General features: G+C 38.8%; 1 long non-coding RNA gene across 1 annotated transcript in view; it reads right to left on the bottom strand.

Moving 5' to 3' along the window:
* LOC132372468 (uncharacterized) overlaps window positions 1-18,043 on the bottom strand; it is a 75,265-nt gene extending 57,222 nt beyond the window's left edge. The window contains exons 1-2 of the long non-coding RNA XR_009505194.1: window positions 17,978-18,043; window positions 6,119-6,275 (exon numbers count right to left, since the gene is read on the bottom strand). This is a non-coding gene — a long non-coding RNA (uncharacterized LOC132372468). The remainder of the gene's footprint in view (window positions 1-6,118; window positions 6,276-17,977) is intronic.
* Between the last annotated feature and the right edge of the window lie 5,454 nt (window positions 18,044-23,497).

The raw sequence follows: 23,497 nt of genomic DNA on the forward strand, positions 1-23,497 counted from the left end.
TTCAACCTAGTATTTTAGCAGCCATTGTTGATCATTGCCCTAGATTCATTATTTCAAGAGGAGGAGAATGTAACTTTTAAATTACATCTTTAAGAGGCAGGTTGAGGGTATGATAGGTGACAAAGCTGTGCCATCTTCCTGTAAAGTCTGGTCACCACAAGAGTCTTCACTAAGTCGGTAGGCACATAGCATTGGCCAGGACACTGTACAAAAGCAAGCCTTACTATCAGAGGATGCAAGGACAACCGATGCCCAAGCCCAAAAGGGAAAAAGCAGCAGTCAAGCCTTCAGCATACACTGTACTATCTTTACTTTTAACTTTTTACAAATAACATTTGTAGGGGAAAGAATGGAGAAGCTCCACTGAAATATGCTCACTTTCACTTCTTTCAGCCCGTTTATCCCTTGAGGCTTGAGAGTAAGGGGAATGAATAATCCCGCTCCTGGACCCTCAACTTGATCATTGTTGATGATTTTCCTTTTCCAGCCTTGGAGGAATAGGAGGAAAGGGTGGAGATCAGGTGGAAGGAGCTGGGAAGGGCGTTCCAGACTAATAGCTACTGGTACGTTCTGTTCAATTGGATTTTAGTCACCAAAATCCTTTTTTTTTTTTAACTGAACCTTGTATGATCTATAAAATAATCAAACTCAATAGCATCATAAAATGCTGGGGATGAATATGAATTATTAGGATCTGGCCTTAACCCATGGTTTGACATGTTGCCATACTATAATTGATGTGGGAGCAAATGTAATGGAGCACTGGACTGGTATGTCAGTAAGGGTTTTCCTTGACTCCCTCCTAACTAATTAAGGAGAGTGCTGAGCCCCTACAGATTGTGGTGTTGGTCAGGGGTGTTAAGTATGAACTTCACGATGGCAATAGACTCCACACAGGCAAGCCTTGTTTCTTCCCAGAGTGTTTTTAATAATGTGATGGATGAGTGAAAACTTCCTCCTTGGAAGATCATTCGCCTTTGTGTGTGAGTGGAATTTGTTTCAAAGACTCTTTAATGCAGCATGAAAAAAATCAAGAAAGCATTTCATCTGGATTAATAGAAAGATTTAGCTTTTCTGTGGTGGCTTTCATTTTTTAAATTCTTTGCAAACATTAACTAATCCATCTGGCAATCTGTGGAGGCCAGTTACTCTCTACATTTTGTTCTTTCAGAGTTTGGAGAAAGAGATTTAGCTTCTATCCCATGTTTTTGTGCCTTGGCTTCTCTCTTTTCCAGATCTATTTATACATTGGAAGGCTTTCAAAGTCAGAGTCTCCTACTACTTAGTAACTTCTCAAGGGAGGGACAACTATTTTTTCTGTGTGATGATTAATTACTAAGGACATGATCCTAAGGGCTCTGACTCTGGGACAACAAACAATAAAAGTAAAAGCTTGTGAAAATAGAAGTCCTGCTTTATGGACATATTTTTCCCTAATAAAAATGAACAATGGGTAAGATACATGCAAAAATGTCAATACAGTAATTACAACTCTGTTGACCTAGAATGTTTTCCAGGTCACAGGGACTGTACTGGTGAGAGTTTCTTTGAAGTGATTTTATAACCACAGCTATGTCCTTAGATTTTGAAAGAGTATATAAGTACAGTTTATTACTGGGGGGAAAAAAGTTTATTGAATGAGCAAACATATACACAGAGATATGTGTAGAGTTTGAAGGATGATACAAAATATTTCTTTTATTTTCTCTGTGAGTTGACACTCAGTTGTACCTAATCCACCTTGATTGATAAACAGGGAGAGCCTGTTCTCTGGAGTCTCACTCTTCTTCCCCCGCTCATTCGCTCTGCAGAGATTGAGTATTTATAATGGGCTATGCACTTTTCCAGTTGATGGGACTACAGCAGTAAACACAAAAAGGGCCTGCCCTTATTGAGCTTACAATTGAAATAATATATATAAATATTTGTGTCTGTATGTATGTATATTTGTATTAGGTACATATATAATACATGTGTATGCATTTATTTATATAAACTGATTTATTTATGTATATTACATAATGTGTGTCAGGTGTTGATAAGTGCTGTGAAGAAGTCAGGGAAGGCCTCGAATATAAGATGATACTTGAGCAATTACATGAAGGAAGTAAAAAAGTGAGCCATGTGGCTACTTGGGGAAGAACATCTCAGACAGAGGAAAAGTGAGTGGCAGGGCCCTCAGGCAGGAAAGTGTACACAGAACAGCAAGGAGGCTGGCTTGGCTGGAAAAGGGTGGTGCAGAGGTAGAGCCAAATAAAATGATACCAGAGACATGAGGAGCACATGTTCATGTGCATGTGTGTGTACGTGTGTGTGTGTGTGTGTGTGTGTGTGTGTGTGTACAGGATCAAGCCTCTGTCTTTTTAAGCCTCACTTATTCTCCCCTCTCCTGCCATGCTTCTCCTTCCACTTGGCTTCTCTGTTGAAAGTCAAGTGGTTCTGTCTGGGGAACGAGGCCATGGGAGATGGAGACAAGACTAGGGAAAAAGAATTCAGATTCTCCAGATGCTCTGTGTGTGTTTGCAGGGGTGGGGTAGGGATTGATGGGAAAAAACAGTCTTTGAGTCAATAAAGAGCCTACAAGACATACAAATCTTTCTTTTACTAATGTTGGCCTCATCTTAATGCCTAGTTTTGGTTTGCTTTGCCTAGTATTTATGCTTGCAATCTTTATCTCTTCTTCAACTTACAAACACCTTGTTCTGCCATTCTACCTTGATATGAGTCAGGGGAGCAAGGGAGTGGTTGAATACTCTATCCTGCTACAATTATCCTTAATGCTTCATTTCTTCACTTACACTTAAACTACATTTTATAAAGCTAAGAGTAAGATATTTAAGAAATAAAACACCACTTAAAATAAAATCCAGGTACATTATCTTCCTCTTCCCTAAACTCCACCCTCCAGGGACCAGTATAGAATATTTGCTCTTGTACATTTTTACACTTAATAAAACAAACACAAACTCTGTATGTTTGAGAAGAAAATTGAATTAGATATTGTTCCAAGTGGCAGAGTATTTCAGGACACTTCAACATCAGGAGGATTAGTATAAATAGATGATGCAGAGCATAGATTTTTGAATTTGCCAAAGTTTTGTCCAGAGTTGAAGGAAAAGAGTCAAAATTAGGAATTCAAGGTTTTGTTATTCTAAGGAAATAATTACAAGATGAAGTTAGAATTTAATTCTAGTTTTCTGTTTTTTCATAGTCTAAGAAACTTTAGCTTGAGCAGTAGTTTATTATTTGTCAGAAAAAATATCTCAGTTTGTACCTCAGAGAAATGTGGTCCTTATTACATAATGTAGAATGTGGTCCACCTGTGCCTCTCTGTCATTTCCTCCTACTTCTCATATCCTCATGCACTTGGGCTGAAGTTAATCTTACATGATGCAGAGATCAATTTAGAAATTCAGCATTGAAGTAATTCCTTTGTCAATAATGATTTTAAAATGATTTTTAAATGAATTAATTTTCTCTCAACATTGTGATTAGGATAATCACTTTGTTGGAATGTATGTACAGTAGAGATAAAGGGTATTTAAGCCGTGAAGACTAATTATTCTATTTTCTTTTATGAATAGTTAATGTTTATACCCCAGGAGGATCTTAGGCTAAAATGCACTTGAGATTTCCTTTATGACTCTTGCAGTTTCAAGCTGAACTAGGTATGTTGGTTTGCCATAAATAGAGACATAAATCAGGAAAACAGCCAGTTTGATTTTGATTGTTTAAGAGAATTAATGCCATTATCTATTTTTTATAGTCTCTATTTCTGATGTCTTCTAATGTGGTTTCCCTTCACAAAAAGAAACATCGCTGAATTTTATTTATGAGTAATTTTTTTGGTATTGGTTTTTCATTACATTCTCACAAGGTATCTTGAGAATTGGGGTTATTTTACTGTTATTTTACAATCATGTGATGTACTTGAAAATGAAGAACCTTGAGTGGGGTTGATGGTGGGAGAGGCCTGACTTGCCTAATAATGATAAGATGTCTTTGTACTTGGGTATGAAGTGGTGGAACCTCCCTAAGCAGGGTGATTTGAGGGTTTTTTATTTTCCTAATAGAAGTGACTATCTGTCCCAATCTATCCGTGTATCCATCTATCTTTTCCTGTATTAATCTCCTCATAACCCACACAAATCACAGGTTATAGCTCTAGGACCTGGAAAACAAGCCAAATTCTCGGAATCACAAGGAGACAAATCTGCTGACCAATGGAGGTGATCACCAGTTACAACTTGGGGAAAATGGAGGGGTGGGGAAGGGGGGGCTAATGCTTCTCCTCACTCTGGGAGGTGGCTGTGTTCCTCGGAGGGATGAGATGTCTGTTCTCAGCCTTGCTCTTGATTAGCCTCCATACTTGTTTATATCCCAGCCCCCAATCAACCTAGTCACCAAAATAACACACAGATAACTTACAGAAAAACAGAGATTGTCAAAAAAAAAAACCTCTCTCTTTCTCTCAAAATACTCACATCTCAACAAGAAAGTAAAATTAGACTATGGTCCACTATTAGTTACCTATTACTGTGTAACAAATTGCCACACACTAAGGTTAAAAAAATGGACATTTATTACCTCACAGTTTCTGAGAGTTAGGAGTCCAGGAATTGGCTTAGCTGGATCCTCTGCAAGGCTACAGTCAAGGTGTTATCCAGGGCTGGGTTCTCATCTGGAGGTTTGACTGGGGATGGATCCTCTTCCAAACTCACTCAGTTCTTGGCAGAATTCATCTCCTTGTAGCTGTAAAACTGGGGTCCCTGACTTCTTGCTAGCTATCAGCTGGGGGTCACTCTCAGCTCCTAGAGGAATTGTAGCCCACAGCTCCTTGCTACATGGCCCTCTCCATAGGCCCTCTCACACCATGCAGCTTACTTCTTCACAGCCTGCAAGGAGGAAGTCTCTAACATCTGTCTGTTAGCAAGATGGAGACGTTGTAATCACAGGAGTGATTGCATCACCTTTGCCATAACCTAATGGCTAAAAGTAAGTTTAGCTCCCATGCAGGGGGAGGAAATTGCACAAAGACATCAACCACAGGAGGCAGTAATCATGGGGCTACCTTAGAAACTGTCTACCATACTACTGTGAAGTGATTATTTGCTAATTATATCTCATCTCATTCCAAAAAGGATGTGGACTAAATTGTGGATATACAGTACAATGCAGCAGACCATTGCACTGACATAGATGAACAGTAAACCAGAAGGCATTTTGCATCTAGCTGAGCCATATTTAAGGTCAAGTGATTTTGTGACGTATAGAACACTTTGGAATATTTTGCCAATCCAGAGAAAAAGCAATCATGAAATTTGGGGGAATAAGCATCATGTCTTAGTATACCAAATGGAAAATAAAGTTGAACTGGGAGAATGAAGATTGTATTGGATGGTGAATGGCTCTATGTCAATGCCAATCATTTTTTCCTCTAGACCACATTTCATTTTTCATTTTCTACTATCCCCAGACACCATGTTCTCCATCCTTTTCCTGACCTCATTACATGAAAATCCTCTTCATGCTGGCCATTTCCTGCCTGTGCCAGCATATTCTGCATTGGGACCACAGTAATCATTGATAGAAGAGGTGCTGACCAAATATCACCATGGTCTGTCCATCCACGACCACCAGTGCCTGGGGCATGGTCATTGTCACTCTGTGTCCCAGGCTTCAGTGAAACCACTGTCTCAGACTTTGTCAGCCTCTTCTCACTACTCTTACCTGGCTCCTCCATCTGCCACCTATTTACTTATGGCACTAACTTTCTGCTACTTTCTTGGTTTCGTTTTCCAGATCAGTATCTATGACCAACTTTGGTACTTAGGTCGTGTTCCAAAGCTGAAATTTATGTCTACATTATTTTAACAGTGTTTAAAAATGAGCTTACTGATTTATTTGCCATAGTGTTAGAAAATACAGAATTAAGATTTGTACCTTACCTTAAAATGAAACATGTTTAAAGATCCATTCCTATTGCTAATGCCTTATCCCAACTATGTTTATATCCCAAATACATAAGTCATTGCCTTGCTATATAGGATGCAAACTGTGACTCACGTTCTGTCACTATAATTTCATTTGGTCTCACTTTAAATTTATGACCACCTACCTCAAGTGGGCCCTTGGAGCTGCCACGTGATCTTGCTCATTTCTTTGCCAATTCACTGTCTCACTTTATAGACAATTATTTCACACCTTCTCTTTCCTCAAACCTCCAACTCTTCCTTCCGCATTACTCTCAGCCGATGACTTTGCTTTCTATTTCACTGAGAAAATAGAAAACATGAAAACCAATCATACACATACACACACACACACCACCACCGCCACCACATCTCCCAACTTACCCTGTATGGACTCTGCCTTCCCTCTACTTGTTGTGGGTAAACTGTCCATGTTTTTCCATTTGTACACTAGACGCCTTCCCCTCTTATCTACTCAGAAATATTATTCCCGCAATTGCCACTCTTCCTCCAGCATCACCCATTTTTTTCACTCTACTGAATTTTTCTCAGTCGTTCTTACTCAGTACTCAATTATTCTCACTCATAACCATTATAAAACCAGTTTCTAGATGCAATATCTCCTCCCATCTAAAAATTCTCCCTCGCTTCCACGTCTCCCTATACCACTGGCAAAACTCCTCAAAATACATGTCTCTACTCTTCGCTCACACACCTGTCCTCTGTTCTCTCTTGAACCCTCTCTAATCAAGCTTCCAACCCCATCACTTCAACTCTTCACAGCTTTTGTCAAAGTGTCTAATGACTTCCCCATTTTCTAACCTACTGGTCGATTATAAGTCTTCATCTTACTAGACCTAAGCAACATTTGACAGAGGTGCTGCTCCTGCTTCTTTCCTGGGCTGCACTCCATCTTAGTTCTCCCCTCATCTCATGGTCCACCTCCAGTTTCCTTTGCTGGTTCCTCTGCATCACCCTTTCCTCTAAATGTTGGGGTACCCCAGGTCTCATCCTTGGAATTCTTCCTTCTTTATGGACACTCACTCTCTTGATCCTATTCAGTCTGCTGGCTTTAAATACCACCTATATATTTTCAAATACAAAATTATATCCATGGCTTAAATTTCTCCTTGAACTACACATTTATATGCCCAGATAACTTCCTGACATCTCTGAATGGATGTCTAAAGAGCATCTCAAACTCAGCATGTCCAGAACAAATGTTCTGATTCCTGTTACCATCAAACACGCTTCTGAAAACTCAATAAATAACAAGCCCATTATTTTAGTTCCTTAGGCCCAAAATCCTGCCATCATCTACACCCCTATTTCTCTTACACTCACATCCTATCCAACAGTAAATTCTGTTGACTCTACCTTTAAAATATGTCCAGAATACATACAGACCTGACTGCTTCTCTCTATTTCCCACACTACTATCCAGGTCCAAGTCACCGTAAAATCCTTCTAACTACTCTCCCTCCTTCCACCTTTGCTCCTGGTAACCTACATGCCACACAGAATCAGGGCCATCATTTTATAATGTAAATCAGGTGATGTCACTCTTCTGCTCAAGTCTCTCCAAAGGCTTCACCTCATTCGGAGTAAATGTCATGTCCTTCCAGAGGCCTCATTTCCTCCCACTCTTCCCCATTATCATCATGTTCCAGCCTCTTCTGAAACACTCTTCCTCCAGATAGCTACATGACTTCCTCACTTACTCCAGACCTCTCTCAAATGTCACCTTATCATAAGCACCTCCCCAGACCAATGGATATAAAACAGCACTCCCCAACCCTGCCACCACCACCTTCCTTAATTCTATTTTTCTACATAATATCAATTGGCACCTGCCATATTATATGTTTATGTGTTTATTTCTGCTTCCCTCAACTCCACAAGCGCAGACCTTTATGTTCAGCGCTAGGACAAATATCAATAGTACCAAGTACATAGCAGCTACTCCACGAATATTTGAAGAATGAAAGAAATTAGTAACACATGGCATTTGAGAGGATATGCCCTTCATGAATAACAAAAATTAAATATCAGTTGTGCCAAGTCCTTTGCTGGCATGAGGAAACAAAGCTGTAAATTATGTGGTCTCTGATGTGAAATTGCCCTGGGTCTGGTTGGAAGACAAGATATAGAAATAAAGTAATAATCCACAGTGCAGAGGTGCAGAGGGAAATGCCAAATGAGTGACATAGGCAGAATGTGCTTGGTTCAGGCTAGAAATTAATCTTCTCAGTCAGTGAAATTATACTTATCCCAGTGCCAGGCACTGAGCTTGGAGGGGACTTGATATGGAAGGCTTTCATGATTAAGGGGTCATATGAACTTGCCCTTAAATGAATCAGGACTAGAGAAACAGCATTCCAGACAGGAAAAGGAAGTGAGCAAAGGCATGAAATTGGAAATGTGTGTGACATGTTTGGATAAAAATGAGGCAGCCAGTTTACTTGGGGTTTTGCACATGGAAGTAAGAGATGATGGAGTCGGAAAGGTGGAGACCACAAATAAAAGGCTAAGAGGTTGAGATTACACTTCTCATCTAATATGTTACTATTGAGAGGGAAAGAGATTCCCTCTTCATGCTCCCATTTCATCCTGTACACACCTTAATCTCTGCACTTCCTTCTATCACATCAGAAATGATAAGAATGGAGGATCACATACATGTGTAAACTTACATGATGTCTGGCCCCTCCACCCTAATACAGAATTCCCTAGCCTGGGAACCACGCCTTATCTGCAGGTTGGTTGGCTGGTTGGTTTTGTGCCCCTGCCTGGCACACTGACAACTGTGCTCAGGATATATATTAGTTGAATGAATGGATGAATGAATGACTCTCAATAAATGTTTGTTCCTTCAAATTGAAAGCAGCTGAAAATCATTTGCCTGCAGAATATCTTTTTGATTTAAAATACAGTAAACAAACACAAACACACATACACAGCAAAAATAGAATTGAGGTACTTTTCAAATTAACAATAACAAGACTCGCAGGTTATCTTAGCAGATAGGTGTAGATGAGATCTGTGAGAATTCATCTTCTGCTTAGTCCAACGTGAGTATTTGTAGTACTCGTTCCCCTTATGATTGCGTGAACTGTAATGAAAATTGCCCCCACAGTCTTTGGAGGTTTTTAATTGGAAACAATGGTTTTGTTGGTAATGGCCCAGCTGTTTCATTGCCTGACACACAGCCTTGTCCACAGTAGGTGCTTAGTAAAAGTCAGTGAATGAAATGAGTAAGAGAAGAAATAAGTCCATGAGTTTGCCTGCCTGTATCTCAGCCTTCCTGACATTTCAGCAGAGCCCCCTGTGCAGGGGAGGCTGTGATGATTGAAACGACCCAGTTCTTTCAGTTGGGTGAGGATTTCCTCCCGGTTTTCACTGTGAGGTCTCCAAAGAAGGACTCAGAGCCCAATTAGCACTTAGTACTCACCTGGGTGGTGACTGTGGCTTCTGCATCTGCCCCTTTAGAAGAGAGACAGATGGAACTTAGGCAGAAGGAAAACTGGAAGGGGACATTTTCCAAGGACCACAAAAGGACATTTTGGGGATGACTGTGAGGAGTCAGGTTAGAGGGTGAGTAGGACAGAAACACAAGCTGAGTGCCTGTAAGCCAGGGGCCAGGCCTCCCCTTACACTGTGCTAAGCAGAATTCAGATGCAGAGCTTGGGAAAATGTCAGCTAACTTTTCTGCACGTGCTTCTTAGTCATCTAGGCAGCTGGACACATTCATCATCATCTTCCCTCCCACCAGTGGCTCACTACTGTTCTCTGCAGAGTGATTTATTGTCAGGGTGAAAATCCTAGGAAATTGTCTTTACACAAAAAACCTTCTCCTTGGCCTCAAACCAGTCAATAACTCCCCAGCCCCAGGAGACACATTTTTTCTCCCACTCAGTATTTTTATTTATATTTATTTTTGGCTGTGTTGGGTCTTCATTTCTGTGCGAGAGCTTTCTCTAGTTGCGGCGAATGGGGGCCACTCTTCATCGCGGTGCGCTGGCCTCTCACTATTGCGGCCTCTCTTGTTGTGGAGCACAGGCTCCAGACGCGCAGGCTCAGTAGTTGTGGCTCACTGGCCCAGTTGCTCCGCGGCATGTGGGATCTTCCCAGACCAGGGCTCGAACCCATGTCCCCTGCATTGGCAGGCGGATTCTCAACCACTGCACCACCAGGGAAGCCCCACTCAGTATTTTTTCAACTGATTTGTTTGATCATACACAATATATATTATCTCAGAGTCTCTGCTGTCATCTTCAACTTTGGGACTGCTTCAACCTTCCTGTAAACTTCCTTGTAAATCAATCTCATTCTCTTTCTAAATTCTACATTTGAATGCTTAGTTAAATTCATTTCTTCTTTTTCATCCTTTTTTTTTTTGAAGGAGTACATATTCCTAAGAAGATTCTAGAAAACTCCCCTCCATTCAGTTCAAACATTTCTTGCTGCTATCACTTTACAGTTGGGTTTCCTTAAGAGGCTCTGTGTTCCCCCAATGGGGGGTGGGTGTTCAGAGCCTGAGGTCACCCTGGGATGGAAGGATCAGAGGAGAGGAGCAAGGGCAAGGTCGGGGATCCAGGGGTAGGGTTAGTGGAGTCCACAGGAAGAAGATGGTGAAGAAAGAAGGGGAAGGAATTCTAGGATTGGACATGTCAGGAAGTGGGAGGGGTGTGAACAAACCCTTGGAATGACTTAAGGGAGGGGAATTCGTATGAATCACAAAGAGGTGTACAGTCTGACTTGACTTCAGACGGCATTCTTAAAAATAAAATTTTTTAAGAACTGGAAATTTTGAAGAATTTATAAACTTAAAGGAGATTTTCTTCAATTTGGCAAAGAAGATTTAACCAGCATCCATTCACCAGGGTCCCATCTACCCCAAGGCCCCCGACTTGTTTCTCTGATTCTTCCCATCCCAATGGAATGCTAACTTTGGGCAAGTCATTTCACCTCTGAGGGTTCCCATTTCCCCAGCTATAAAATGAGGGAAATGGACAACTGCTGGCTCAGGTCCCTTCTAGTTCTTCAGTAAATTGATTTTATCATCACCCTTTTCTCTCCTAAGAAAATCACAGAATGTATAATTAGGGATAAAAGCAGCTAAAGCAAAAAACGTATTGGAAACTGCTTAATGCATTGGAGACAGATGTAACTTATCATCAAATCCTTCGAGTGTATCTATTTAGTACTAAAAATGCTGCCTAAAGTGCCTATAAAAGTGAGGCAAACATGATTGACACAATCTCCTGGGGGAGAAAACACTACCAAAAACAAATCCTCAGAAAGCATTGCTAAAAATTGATTGCCCAAAATACAGGGGAAAATTGGAGTTGTTTCTTCATCTCTGAATCCTTAGACAAATTATAAAATTTTTTACCTATTATTTTTTCACACTTGGAAATTTTGGTGATAACATGGCCTGTTACTTTTCTTCCTGAAGTGTTATAAGAAAGAATTAGTACATGTAAGGAACTTGGGATGTTTGGAAATAAAGGCACAATGGAAATGCATCTCTACTCAATTATCAGATACATCTCAGCCATCAAAACTGCACTCTGGAATTCCCTCACAAGCCTGTACTCCATCCAGTCTTCTCCTTCTTGGTCATGAGCAACTGGTCATACTACCAGTTGCTCAGGCCAAAATGTTTGACACTTCTCTCTCAATATTATTTCTAATCCATCACTAAATGTTACCTGTTCTAGCATGAAAATATATCCAAAATCTGGTCGCTTTTCACCACTAACCTGGTCCAAGTCACCACACTTTCTACTAACTCACCTCCTTCCTTCTAACCTTGCATCCTCTCCCCAGTCTCTTCTTAGAACAGCAGCCAGAAGCACACATCAGATCATGTCCCTCCTTTGCTCAAAACCTTCCAGCAGCTTCCCATTTTTCTGCAAATAAAAACACAAAAGCAAACAAGACCAAACTTGGTCTGAGCCTGACTTTCCCACCCTATTACCTTTCCTACCACCTCCCTGACTTCATCTCTGCTTGCTCAGCACCAGCTACATTCTCCTCGCTGCTCCTTGAATACAGCAGGCCATCTTGCCTAGGGCCTTTACCAGGTCCTTCCACCAGGAACCCTCTGCCCCAGAGTTCCTCCTTCAAGTCTCTGCTGAATTATCCCCTTCCCAAGAGGCCTTCCCTGAGCACCTCGTGTAAAGTTCAACCAACCCTCAGCCATCCTGAAGCCCTGCATTCCAGGTACCCTTTGTTAGGCTCTTTTTATTTCCCTGTAATAATTGTCACATTTTTAAAATACTAAATAATTTACTAATTTGTTTGTCATGGCTCTTGAGACCCCACTCCCCATCCCATTTAGAATGTTCGCTCCACTGAAGTAGGGAATGTTTCTCTATTTGACTCATTGATGTGTCCCAGAGAACATAGAACGGTGTCTTGCACATACAAGGCACCACATCTAAATTATTTGAGTTAGAAAGTGATGAGTAGCCCTGTATGACTAAGAGAAGCCTCATGGGGGATGGAGAAGGAGACTTTAAGAGGACTCAGACTAGGTAATTTAGGGGATTTTGTTCAATTACTATCCTTAACATAATCTTTCTTAGATTCTAGTTTTAGTTGTTCATACGTACATCAATTTTGAAGTCTGTGGGAATAATGTTGTATTCATCTTTTTGCCCAAAAGTCCCTTCACTCTTTACATATAGTGGGTGTTTGCAAAACATTTCTTTTTTTTTTTTTAGAACTATGTAATAGGTTTATATTAAAAAATTAGTACAGGTTTGGATAAATATCATATAAATACAATAAAGTGTATAAAAATCACTCACAATCCTAAAATACATTATTACATTTTGTTGGATTTCCTTCCAATCATTTACTTATCCATACACTTTTCATGTAATTGAGATGATACTGTGTGGGGTGCCATTTGTAAATATCTCATTCAGGATATTACTTTCTTCAATGAATGTGCCACTTGTTACTGTGTGCACACTAGAATAGAGCTCCATGAAGGCAGTGACCATGCTGTCCTGTTGACTAATCAGAGCCTCAAGTTAAGACTGTGAGTTGCACATGTTAAATGCTTCATGTATATTTATTAAACTAACATGTGTTTGTTAACATTACCCCATGAGCATTTCTCCCATGTTACTAATATTATTTAAAGGCATCAAAACATTTCTTGAAATGAATCAAAATAAGGTTTACGAAATGAAACAAAACAAAATTGAATGAATTTATCCTGCTTTGTACTTTGTACTTTGTGCTTTGTAAAGTATATATTTTTATATGTATATATCTGTATATTTATGCAAATATGTATTTATATGTATATATTCTTATATATGAATATGTATACATATTTATATATTTATCTTTTTAAATTGACTAAAAATGATATTGCCTAGGTATATTTACACAAACATGTTGGATCAGTACAAATTAAAAAAAAAAAAAAAAAGAGAAGAGAGAGTAAAAACTTAAGTAGTGTAGATAAATTTCTGGCTCTTGCCTTCCACAAGTGTAGTCCCAAGAGAGAGAAGGGGATAAGACAGGTGAGTGTGTCCTTCTCCCAGGCAATCTGAGTTCCTGTGAGCCCTCGTGGTGTGAGAGCCTTGCAGTGATGAGTGGTATTCTAGTATTTAAAGATCTGCATTTTTCATACAACATGACATCCTTACATGAGTCTTACTTTATCTAGTACTCAGTAGACGAAATAGCCATTCGTTCTAGTTCTTAAGAATGATTTCTCTGGGTCTGGCTTCTTGGGATATGGTATGTCACTCTCCAACATGGAGCCGTTTTAAACGATTTTCAAGAGTAACCTTGACTATGCATGATTTTTGCTTTGTATGCTGGTTTTAGAACCTAACCCCCATGTGACTCTACAGTGGTCTCTAAGCACCATGGCATACCTAGCAGAGGCACAAAGAGGGTAATCCCTTGCTGAAGATTAAAACCTAAGATATATTTAATGAATTGGACCCACTGCTGTTGCAGCAGAGGAAGTAGATGGACATTGTAATAAGGTTCTCTAAATGAATAATGATTTCTTACAATGAAAATGGTGACCCACTGCTCTCATACCTACTGAAAACAGAAGAGCAGGAAATGGGTTTAAAATATGCCAGATACTGAGAAAGTTCCTTGAGAAAGGTTTTATGTGGAAACCTCTTCTTATGTGGAAACTTTTTAACCTCATTCTGTCTGGGATAGTTTATTACCAGCATTTCTCAAAGTGTGTTTTGGATACTAAGAGGGTTTACTCAAAATAGGGATTCTGTCATCAAATACATTTTACATCATTTGAGAAATGTTGATTTAAACATATGAAGGGAAGGGCATAATTTTTACAGACTTGTAATGACCCCTTCGGTGCATTATTCAAAAATTTTCCAACTTATCCCTTCAAGAATAACAACAGCTAAACAAATCTTCACAGAATTATCCCTTTAACATCACCACCTAAATAAGCATTCCTTTGGAACTTTTTATTTTAAAGGTATAGAGAGTTTCTAACTAGTCAACAGTAAATAGAAGATGTCTTGGGAAGAAAGTCAAATGTTCACCTGGTTGACTGTTGATTTAAAAAGAGATGCAAAGTGTGACAATTCACTTTAAAAATGTGTCTGTGTCAATATCGTGTTGCCTTGTGTGAGGTTAGTTAACTTAATGTACACTAGGAGTAGTTAGCATTTAAAGTACTATACTCAGTTTACAATAGCCAAGACATAGAAGCAACCAAATGTCCATCGACAGGTGAGTGGATAAAGAAGATGTGGTACATATATACAATGGACTATTACTCATAAAAAGGAATGAAATAATGCCATTGGCAGCAACGTGGATGGACCTAGAGATTATCATACTAAGTGAAATAAGAAAAAGAATGAAAAAATCACTTATATGTGGAATCTAAAATATGACACAAATGAACACATTTACAAAACAGAAGCAGACTCACAGATGTAGCAAACAAACTTATGGTTACCAAAGGGGAAAGGGGGTGCAGAGGGATAAATCAGGAGTTTGGGATTAGCAGACACAAACTACTACATATAAAATAGACAAACAACAAGGTCCTACTGTATAGCATAGTGAACTATAGTCAATATTCTGTAATAAACCATAATGGAAAAGAATATGAAAAAGAATCACTGTACTGTACACCAGAAACTAACACAACATTGTAAATCAGCTATACTTCAATAAAAAGAAAAAAGTAAAGTAATATACTCAGGAGTCCCTGCTCTTGAGGGGCCTCTGTATACTCTTCCAATACTGTTGTCAAAATCCATACCAGACTGGGCATATACCCAGAGAAAACCATAATTCAAAAAGACACATGCACCCAATGTTCATTGCAGCACTATTTACAATAGCCAGGTCATGGAAGCAACCTAAATGCCCATTGACAGACGAATGGATAAAGAAGACTTGGTACATATATACAATGGAATATTATCCATAAAAAGGAATGAAACTGGGTCATTTGTAGAGACATGGATGGATCTAGAGACAGTCATACAGAGTGAAGTAAGTCAGAAAGAGAAAAACAAATATCATATATTAACACATATATATGTGGAATCTAGAAAAATGGTACAGATGAACCGGTTTGCAAGGCAGAAATAGAGACACAGATGTAGAGAACAAACGTATGGACACCAAGGGGGGAAGTGAGGGTGTGGGGTGATCGTGGTGGTGGGATGAATTGGGAGATTGGGATTGACATATATACACTAATATATATATAATACATAACTAATAAGAACCTGCTGTATTAAAAAAAATAATAATAAAAAAATTCCAAAAAAAAATCCATACCAGAGGTTTGTTCTTCACTGTGAGGGTTGTTAGAAAATAACTTTATACTGGTGGATAAGTGGGGCCAAGGTAGGTGGCTGGCTAGAAAGAGTGTACAGGCACAATCTCCCTTGAATGAACGAAGCCCAGCAACCTTGCTAAGCTAGAACCCACGCTCTTTTGGGTCCTGTGTCCCCACACTTCACAAAGTCTATGAACCTGACTTGACTGGAAGGTGGCTTCTATGCCTCAGAGTGTTTTTACATTGTCCTCAGAGAGAGTGTTCCAGGCAACATAGTGTAGGAGAGCTACAAGACTCACTGGGCACTTCCTTGGGCCTACAAGAGTTTTTACTTGCTTGCTGATAAATGTTTGTATTTCCAGCTGTATTTTACCCAAAACTTGCTATCAGTGTTACATCCCCTCTGGCTCTAAACACCAGGGACCACTCATGTTCAGAAAGGATCCAGCAATCTTTAAGCAACCAAATTGGCTTAGGTCAATTTCCAACACCAAGATTCTGACATTTTTTATTAAAAAAGTAACCCAATGAAAGGAATATCTTTAATGTCAGCCTTCCTGGAATCACTAGAAAATTCTACTTATTCAAATCTATCACAATCCCTTTTGCCATTAGTAATTTGGCCAGTGGATTTTAATCATCTATATACAGATACTATATATAGACAGACATGAGCCTTTAACCAGGCCTTTTTTGGGTAACAACTTAATGCCAAATACTACTGGAAAACCAATTTTACTGTTTGTCTTTAGCCAAACACATTTGTTTTTGTCATCTTCAAGGAATTTTCTAGGAAAAAACAACTCCCAGTTAGTGATCATTGGGCTGAGATTTTACTGTGTCTTTACTACATTTTCAAGCTTCATGTGGATCATATAGTTTCTTCTTTCTTGGATATACTTTAAAGATTTAGGTTGACACCATTTGATGGAAAGCAGTCCCTTCCATGTCTTGATGCATGTGTGTGTTGATGCATCTACTGAGCTCATAGAAATACAGGTACTTGGTGTCATTTTTAAATAAAAGCTTCTTTTTCTATCCATTGCTATATTTTAACAGTCAATTACAACTGCCCTTTTAAATGATGGAGGTTGGCTGTTTGAATGTATTATGTATTAATTATGGGGGAAGTGAACTATTCTTTTAGGTGAGTTATTTGTGAAAGTAGCTTTTTAAACACCTCTTAAAAAGCAAAATAATCCATCACACTTTATAACCATATGTCTCAGAAACAGGAAATTGGGTCCTGTCCAAGGACATGCAGCATATTTTGATGATAGAAGATATTTTGCTTTGGATAAATGCAGCATGATTGCAGGAATCAAATCTATTAATAGGAGCTCCTCCAAAAGTTGTTATGCAACTAAATCTTTTCCTTCTTTTTAGCTGCTAAAATAGAAGCTTACTGGATTTATTGTTACTTTCATATGTCATGAAGTAAGCCAGAAATTTCTCACCATATTTTTTTGATAAAGTATGGTGAGCATTTGACTATCTTTATGAAATGCAGGTCTAAAACATTTGAATCTTCACCAAGTGAGTGAAACTCTGTAGATTATATTGAGTTTCTTTTCCTTACTGATTTCAGATTACAGAGCAAAAGCACCATCGTCTAGGTGACAATAAGTAAGTGACAGAAGAATGAGATATTATGTCTTATAATTTTATAAATACGCTGATTTTAATCTGCCTTCACCTGTCTATCATTGATACCTCTTGGGGAAGAAAGCTCAGCTTTGGAAAAGCAAGTTTTGAATTGGCTGAGAGAAGACTGGATTGTATAAATCTGCTTTTGTCTCCCATTTCGCTTTCTCATTTAAATTTTATCAGTGAATTTTAGAGCTTATAAAAGTTATCAAATGAATTGCTAACTTGAGCCAAGTAGAGTGTGGGCTGGCAGCCATGCTGTATGAGGTCCTGTAACAATCATTTTCTGCTCCAGTTCAGCTTTGTCCTGCTGCTTTTAGAGGAAAGAAAAAGCTAAATGGGTCATCTGGTCGACCATGTCTGCATCTGAGATACAGATATGGCCTGTGCTCAAGTCGTGGGAGAACTGTCCTAACCCCTCTGTAGCATGGTGTTATGGCAGTTCAATCCTGAATCAGAGACACAGCCGAGTACAAAATCATTAAGAGATAAGGCAGAAGTGATTCTGTTTTCAGAATCAGCTTTTAACTTTTCTTACCTTAAGACTGCCCCAGATTTTCTTGCCCCATGTTGCTGCCCGGGTCTGTCTGTGTATGTGTCTGTGTCCTGTATCTGTGTGCAGATCTTTGTTTCCTCAGCTATGCCCCATGCTCTGGAAGCTGAGATCAGAGTAAAAGTGGAAGGAACAGCCAGGAGTTCCCAGGTTACACTTTGGCCCCAGAGCTGAAACTCATCTGCTGTAATTTATAGCGTTGAAAAAAACTGTTACTCTTCCATTAGTGGCTTGGCAGATGTGCGGCTGTGCAGAAGCTGAGTGACTCTGGGCTTACACTCAGTCACCATGGAGACTTCTACTTGGGTATTGAGAGAAGGTATTTGTTTACCTCTTTGCAGCTCAGGAGGAGGCTTTTCTATATCTTCCCAAGACAGAAAAGAAGATTCAAGCCAGTAATAGCTGCCGCGGGGAATATATTAATATCCCACCTCTGTTTTCACAAGTACATTATGAGACGGGCTTGGTCAGATATCAACACCTTTGTTTTTAACTGATCATCCAGTTAAAGCATAAAAAAGTAATTTTCTTAAAGTCACACAGTTGCTCATGCATAGAAGAACATAGGCTATTAGTAGCTATATTATTAGGTACTTTCATTCTAATCTCTATTCCTTTTCCTCGTGTAATTAGGAATAAGTCAGTTTCCATTGGACTCTTTTCCTAAAAATTAAATTAGTCTCTTAGGAAATTAAGCACTTCCTTTGGCAATGTCCCAAAATCCCTCTTTCTGATCCTTATTCTTTCTGAGTTTCATCTGCACCTATTAGGCTGAAATAAGCTATGCACTGTTTAGCAGATTTTTTCATATCTGGATCCCCCAGATCCACAATTGGACTGTCCTCCTAGCTTTTCTTGTCCTAGGAAATTTAGCAATGTCCTAATGAAAGTTTTTTTTCCTAACTTCCCAATTTTCTGCTTGGCATATTCACTCATATTTTAAAGAAATATCTTTTTACATATTTTTTGTTTGTTTGTTTGTTTGTTTTTCTCTTTTTTTTTAACATCTTTATTGAAGTATAATTGCTTCACAGTGGTGTGTTACTTTCTGCCTTATAACAAAGTGAATCAGCTACACATATACACACGTTCCCATATCTCCTCCCTCCCGCATCTCCCTCCCTCCCACCCTCCCCATCCCACCCCCCCAGGCGGTCACAAAGCACCTAGCTGATCTCCCTGTGCTATGCGGCTGCTTCCCACTAGCTATCTATTTTACATTTGGTAGTGTATATATGTCCATGACACCCTCTCACCCTGTCACATCTCACCCCTCCCCCTCCCCATATCCTCAAGTCCATTCTTTAGTAGGTCTGTGTCTTTATTCCCATCTTGCCACTAGGTTCTTCATGACATTTTTTTCCCCTTAGATTCCATATATATGTGTTAGCATACTGTATTTGTTTTTCTCTTTCTGACTTACTTCACTCTGTATGACAGACTCTAACTCCATCCACCTCATTACAAATACTTCCATTTCATTTCTTTTTATGGCTGAGTAATATTCCATTGTATATATGTGCCACATCTTCTTTATCTATTCATCCAATGATGGACACTTAGGTTGCTTCCATGTCCTGGCTATTGTAAATAGAGCTGCAATGAACATTTTGGTACATGACTCTTTTTGAACTATGGTTTTCTCAGGGTATATGCCCAGTAGTGGGATTGCTGGGTCGTATGGTAGTTCTATTTTTAGTTTTTTAAGGAACCGCCATACTGTTCTCCATAGTGGCTGTATCAATTTACATTCCTACCAACAGTGCAAGAGGGTTCCATTTTCTCCACACCCTCTCCAGCATTTGCTGTTTCTAGATTTTTTGCTGATGGCCATTCTGACCGATGTGAGATGATACCTCATTGTAGTTTTGATTTGCATTGCTCTAATGATTAATGATGTTTAGCATTCTTTCATGTGTCTGTTGGCCATCTGTATATCTTCTTTGGAGAAATGTCTATTTAGGTCTTCTGCCCTTTTTGGATTGGGTTATTTGTTTTTTTGTTATTGAGCTGCATGAGCTGCTTGTAAATCTTGGAGATTAATCCTTTGTCAGTTGCTTCATTTGCAAATATTTTCTCCCATTCTGAGGGTTGTCTTTTGGTCTTGTTTATGGTTTCCTTTGCTGTGCAAAAGCTTTTAAGTTTCATTAGGTCCCATTTGTTTATTTGTGTTCTTATTTCCATTTCTCTGGGAGCTGGGTCAAAAAGGATCTTGCTGTGATTTATGTCATAGAGTGCTCTGCCTATGTTTTCCTCTAAGAGTTTGATAGTGTCTGGCTTTACACTTAGGTCTTTAATCCATTTTGAGTTTATTTTTGTGTATGGTGTCAGGGAGTGTTCTAATTTCATACTTTTACATGTACCTGTCCAATTTTCCCAGCACCACTTATTGAAGAGGCTGTCTTTTCTCCACTGTATATGCTTGCCTCCTTTATCAAAGATAAGGTGACCATATGTGTGTGGGTTTATCTCTGGGCTTTCTATCCTGTTCCATTGATCTATATTTCTGTTTTTGTGCCACTACCAAACTGTCTTGATTACTGTAGCTTTGTAATATAGTCTGAAGTCAGGGAGCCTGATTCCCCCAGCTCCATTTTTCGTTCTCAAGATTGCTTTGGCTATTCGGGGTCTTTTGTGTCTCCATACAAATTGTGAAATTTTTTGTTCTAGTTCTGTGAAAAATGCCAGTGGTAGTTTGATAGGGATTGCATTGAATCTGTAGATTGCTTTGGGTAGTAGAGTCATTTTCACAATGTTGATTCTGCCAATCCAAGAACATGGTATATCTCTCCATCTATTTGTATCATCTTTAATTTCTTTCATCAGTGTCCTATAATTTTCTGCATACAGGTCTTTTGTCTCCTTAGGTAGGTTTATTCCTAGATATTTTATTCTTTTTGTTGCAGTGGTAAATGGGAGTGTTTTCTTAATTTCACTTTCAGATTTTTCATCATTAGTATATAGGAATGCAAGAGACTTCTGTGCATTAATTTTGTATCCTGCTACTTTACCAAATTCTTTGATTAGCTCTAGTAGTTTTCTGGTGGCAGTTTTAGGATTCTCTATGTATAGTATCATGTCATCTGCAAACAGTGACAGCTTTACTTCTTCTTTTCCAATTTGGATTCCTTTTATTTCTGTTTCTTCTCTGATTGCTGTGGCTAACACTTCCAAAACTATGTTGAATAATAGTGGTGAGAGTGGGCAACCTTGTCTTGTTCCTGAGCTTAGTGGAAATGGTTTCAGTTTTTCACCATTGAGGACAATGTTGGCTGTGGGTTTGTCATATATGGCCTTTATTATGTTGAGGAAAGTTCCCTCTATGCCTACTTTCTGCAGGGCTTTTATCATAAATGGGTGTTGAATTTTGTCGAAAGCTTTCTCTGCATCTATTGAGATGATCATATGGTTTTTCTCCTTCAATTTGTTAATATGATGTATCACGTTGATTGATTTGCGTATATTGAAGAATCCTTGCATTCCTGGAATAAACCCCACTTGATCATGGTGTATGATCCTTTTAATGTGCTGTTGGATTCTGTTTGCTAGTATTTTGTTGAGGATTTTTGCATCTATGTTCATCAGTGATATTGGCCTGTAGTTTTCTTTCTTTGTGACATCTTTGTCTGGTTTTGGTATCAGGGTGATGGTGGCCTCATAGAATGAGTTGGGGAGTGTTCCTCCCTCTGCAATATTTTGGAAGAGTTTGAGAAGGATAGGTGTTAGCTCTTCTCTAAATGTTTGATAGAATTCGCCTATGAAGCCATCTGGTCCTGGGCTTTTGTTTGTTCGAAGATTTTTAATCACAGTTTCAATTTCAGTGCTTGTGATTGGTCTGTTCATATTTTCTATTTCTTCCTGGTTCAGTCTCGGTAGGTTGTGCATTTCTAAGAATCTGTCCATTTCTTCCAGGTTGTCCATTTTATTGGCATACAGTTGCTTGTAGTAATCTCTCATGATCGTTTGTATTTCTGCAGTGTCATTGGTTACTTCTCCTTTTTCATTTCTAATTCTATTGATTTGAGTCTTCTCCCTTTTTCTCTTGATGAGTCTGGCTAATGGTTTATCAATTTTGTTTATCTTCTTGAAGAACCACCTTTTAGTTTCATTGATTTTTGCTATTGTTTCCTTCATTTCTTTTTCATTTATTTCTGATCTGATCTTTATGATTTCTTTCCTTCTGCTAGCTTTGGGGGTTTTTTGCTCTTCTTTCTCTAATTGCTTTAGGTGCAAGGTTAGGTTGTTTATTTGAGATGTTTCCTGTTTCTTGAGGTAGGCTTGTATTGCTATAAACTTCCCTCTTAGCACCGCTTTTGCTGCATCCCATAGGTTTCGGTTCATCGTGTCTCCATTGTCATTTGTTTCTAGGTATTTTTTGATTTCCCCTTTGATTTCTTCAGTGATCACTTCGTTATTAAGTAGTGTATTGTGTAGCCTCCATGTGTTTGTATTTTTTACAGATCTTTTCCTGTAATTGATATCTAGTTTCATAGCGTTGTGGTCGGAAAAGATACTTGATACGATTTCAATTTTCTTAAATTTACCAAGGCTTGATTTGTGACCCAAGATACGATCTATCCTGAAGAATGTTCCATGAGCACTTGAGAAAAATGTGTATTCTGTTGTTTTGGGGTGGAATGTCCTATAAATATCAATTAAGTCCATCTTGTTTAATGTATCATTTAAAGCTTCTGTTTCCTTATTTATTTTCATTTTGGATGATCTGTCCATTGGTGAAAGTGGGGTGTTAAAGTCCCCTACTATGATTGTGTTACTGTCGATTTCCCCTTTTATGGCTGTTAGTATTTGCCTTATGTATTGAGGTGCTCCTTTGTTGGGTGCATAAATATTTACAATTGTTATACCTTCTTCTTGGATTGATCCCTTGATCATTATATAGTGTCCTTCTTTGTCTCTTGTAATAGTCTTTATTTTAAAGTCTATTTTGTCTGATATGAGAATTGCTACTCCAGCTTTCTTTTGATTTCCATTTGCATGGAATATCTTTTTCCATCCCCTCACTTTCAGTCTGTATGTGTCTCTAAGTCTGAAGTGGGTCTCTTGTAGACAACATATATATGGGTGTTGCTTTTGTATCCATTCAGCCAGTCTGTGTCTTTTGGTGGGAGCTTTTAATCCATTTACATTTAAGGTAATTATCGATATGTATGTTCCTATTCCCATTTTCTTAAATATTTTGGGTTTGTTATTGTAGGTGTTTTCCTTCTCTTGTGTTTCTTGCCTAGAGAAGTTCCTTTAGCATTTGTTGTAAAGCTGGTTTGGTGGTGCTGAACTCTCTCAGCTTTTGCTTGTCTGTAAAGGTTTTAATTTCTCCATCAAATCTGAATGAGATCCTTGCTGGGTAGAGTAACCTTGGTTGTAGGTTTTTCTCCTTCATGACTTTAAGTATATCCCGCCACTCCCTTCTGGCTTGCAGAGCTTCTGCTGAAAGATCAGCTGTTAACCTTATGGGGATTCCCTTGTGTGTTATTTGTTGTTTTTCCC

The sequence above is a fragment of the Balaenoptera ricei genome, chromosome 10 (genome assembly GCF_028023285.1).
Source record: "Balaenoptera ricei isolate mBalRic1 chromosome 10, mBalRic1.hap2, whole genome shotgun sequence".
NCBI lineage: Eukaryota > Metazoa > Chordata > Mammalia > Artiodactyla > Balaenopteridae > Balaenoptera > Balaenoptera ricei.